Source organism: Hypanus sabinus, unplaced genomic scaffold (genome assembly GCF_030144855.1).
Source record: "Hypanus sabinus isolate sHypSab1 unplaced genomic scaffold, sHypSab1.hap1 scaffold_1078, whole genome shotgun sequence".
Taxonomy (NCBI): domain Eukaryota; kingdom Metazoa; phylum Chordata; class Chondrichthyes; order Myliobatiformes; family Dasyatidae; genus Hypanus; species Hypanus sabinus.
This window is the reverse complement of record NW_026779134.1, coordinates 99,497-100,000: the sequence shown is the minus strand read 5'-3', so window position 1 is coordinate 100,000 and position 504 is coordinate 99,497.

Genomic DNA, 504 nt, shown 5'->3' with positions numbered 1-504 from the left:
GGGCTGGTATAAACTAGAGTTGCAGGCACATGTAAATAAGAACGCCATTTCAGTTAGTTGAATGGATGTTGGGACAGATGTTGTGAGGACTTCTGGAAAAGTCAAGTAGGAAAAATCGAGCCTGTCGGGACTCATGTTCTGAGCTGCGTACGTTTCAATGCAGGAAGAATTGTTTGAAGGGCCTTTGCGCTCAGGTCAGGGGTCAACGCCTCTCAGCCTGACACAGCAGATAGCAGTGAGACGAGATTGCAGGCGGGACAGAACCGTTTGCATAAGCTATGAACGAGACACACAATCCTCACTGTGACACGGAGATGTTCTTCAATGGGACACTGAAAGTGTTTCGGTGTCACTGCCACAACCCACATCTGACATGAACACGCCCCCCATCGTGACACTGACACACTGACAGGCTCTGCACCACAGCAGGATCTCACCACTCAACGATACCAACACAGAGTCAGGCCCTGCACTGTAACTGGAATACAGTCCTCCCCGTATGCA